This window comes from Lepidothrix coronata, unplaced genomic scaffold (genome assembly GCF_001604755.1).
Source record: "Lepidothrix coronata isolate B3197 unplaced genomic scaffold, Lepidothrix_coronata-1.0 Scaffold568, whole genome shotgun sequence".
Taxonomy (NCBI): Eukaryota; Metazoa; Chordata; class Aves; order Passeriformes; family Pipridae; genus Lepidothrix; species Lepidothrix coronata.
Window position 1 is genome coordinate 14752 of NW_016690748.1, and position 2214 is coordinate 16965.

Below are 2214 nucleotides of genomic sequence, written 5' to 3' on the forward strand. Positions count from 1 at the left end.
TTGTTGTCCAAGATTTTGGACGGCCAAGACATTGGATGTCCAAGACATTGGATGTCCAAGACATGAGATGTCCCAGGGATGTCCAAGAGATTCCATGGCCAAGATTTTGGATGTCCAAGAGGTTTTACTTCAAGAGGTTGTATTCCAAGACATTGGATGTCCAAGAGGATTGTTGTCCAAGATTTTGGACGGCCAAGACATTGGATGTCCAAGACATTGGATGTCCAAGACATGAGATGTCCCAGGGATGTCCAAGAGATTCCATGGCCAAGATTTTGGATGTCCAAGAGGTTTTACTTCAAGAGGTTGTATTCCAAGACATTGGATGTCCAAGAGGATTGTTGTCCAAGATTTTGGACGGCCAAGACATTGGATGTCCAAGACATTGGATGTCCAAGACACTGGATGTCCAAGAGACTGGATTCTGAGATGTTGGATGTCCAAGCCAATGGATGTCCAAGACATTGGATATCCAAGATTTGGATGTCCAAGATTTTGGATGTCCAAAGCCTGGCATGTCCAAGAATTTGCATGTCCAACATGTTGGATGTCCGAGAGATGCTGGGCTCTCCCCTGTGCCAAAAATCCACCCTCCCAGCAGATCCCAGGATTCGGTGACTTCCGGTTGGCTTTTGGGGTCTCGGTGGCCAAACGGCGACGCCGGAACACGCTGGAACTTCGGAGGAATTTTTTTGGGGGGGCTGTGATTTTTAGGGCTTATGGCTAAAACCACGGGGGTGACCTTGAAGAGTCTGGGATAAAATCCCGAGTTTCCAGCGCTGGGAGGGGTCTCCGGCGCCGTTGGGCGGAACCGGTGCCGCACTTGGGCGCCCCCGGCTCGGCCATTTGCATCTTCGCCCCAAAAACCCTCCCGGCTCGTTTTGGTCGCTCTCACTTCCCCTTTGGGGGGTTTTTTTACCCCAAACCCTGGGGAAAAAAACATCCCTGACCCTCCTCGGGGTCATTTCGGGCAGTTTTGGGTCAAATCGTGACCAAAACCCTTCGTTTCTGAACGTTTTCCTGATTAATTGGCAAACGGCCCCGCGAGTCTCGGCACAACCTCTGAAAATGGGAATAAACCCCCCAAAAAAGCCCAAATAACCCCCAAAAGTGCCCCCCTGGCGTTCCACCCCCACTCCAGCAGCACTTCCTGATTTTTTGGGGAAGATTTTGGGAAGATTTTTGGGTCAAATCAGAATCAAAATTCTCCATTTATTAACATTTCCCTGATTAATTGGCCACAAAAACTCATCACCTCCAAAAACGGGAATAAACTCCAAAAAACCCCCAAAAATCTCCCCCTGCTGTTCCACCCCCACTCCAGCAGCACTTCCCGATTTTTTGGGGAAGATTTTGGGAGCCGTTTGGGGTCAAATCCCAACCAAAGCTCTCCATTCATTGCCATTTTCCCGATTAATCGATCAGCAACGTCACAACCTCCAAAAATGGGAGTAAATCCTCAAAAAACCCCCAAACGCCCCCAAAAATCTCCCCCCTGCTGTTCCACCCCCACTCCAGCAGCACTTCCCGCTTGGGGGAAGATTTTTGGGAAGACTTTGGGCGGATCCCGAGCCCCGTTTTTGGAGGTTTTCCGCCCCAAACGGGCGGATTTTCCCGGCGGACGGTGGTTTTCTGTTGGATTTTGCCGGATTTTGCCGGATTTCGGTGGATTTCGGAGCGGGGGGAGGGTCAGCAGGGCCGCTCACAGATCCAGCGCTCGGGGCTGAAGCAGGGCAGGTCGTTCCAGAGGCCGTTGGAGTAGATCCCGGCACAGTCCTCGCCGTGGTGGCCGACGTCGTTGGGTTCGCCGCTGTTCCAGAACCTGCGGAGCGGACGCCTCGTTTTGGGGGGAATTCCCTCTTTTCCGGGATCACTCGGATTTTTGGGATGAGGTGGCCCCACCCCCGAGCCCTCGGTGTCTCCGGGGAAAGGCGACACTCCCAAAAAAAACCTCCCCCCTTTCAAGTCTCCGGGATTGTCCTGCTCTTCCCGAAATCCCGGGAATTGGGGGACCCTTTGGAACGAGCCTTTGGATTTGGGGGGTTAATCCCAGAATTGATCCCAAACTGATCCCAAACTCACTGGAGTTGGAGGGCCCCCCCGGTGCCCCAGTGCCTGGGAATTCCCAAGGGTTGGATTTGGGGGGTTAATCCCAGAATTGATCCCAAACTGATCCCAAACTCACTGGAGTTGGAGGGCCCCCCCGGTGCCCCA

At 52.8% G+C, this 2214-nt stretch overlaps 1 long non-coding RNA gene across 1 annotated transcript in view; it reads right to left on the bottom strand.

Moving 5' to 3' along the window:
- Window positions 1–1192: 1192 nt before the first annotated feature.
- Window positions 1193–2214, bottom strand: part of LOC108510243 — a 4224-nt gene continuing 3202 nt past the window's right edge. Inside the window, exon 2 of the long non-coding RNA XR_001878765.1 lies at window positions 1193–1822. This is a non-coding gene — a long non-coding RNA (uncharacterized LOC108510243). The remainder of the gene's footprint in view (window positions 1823–2214) is intronic.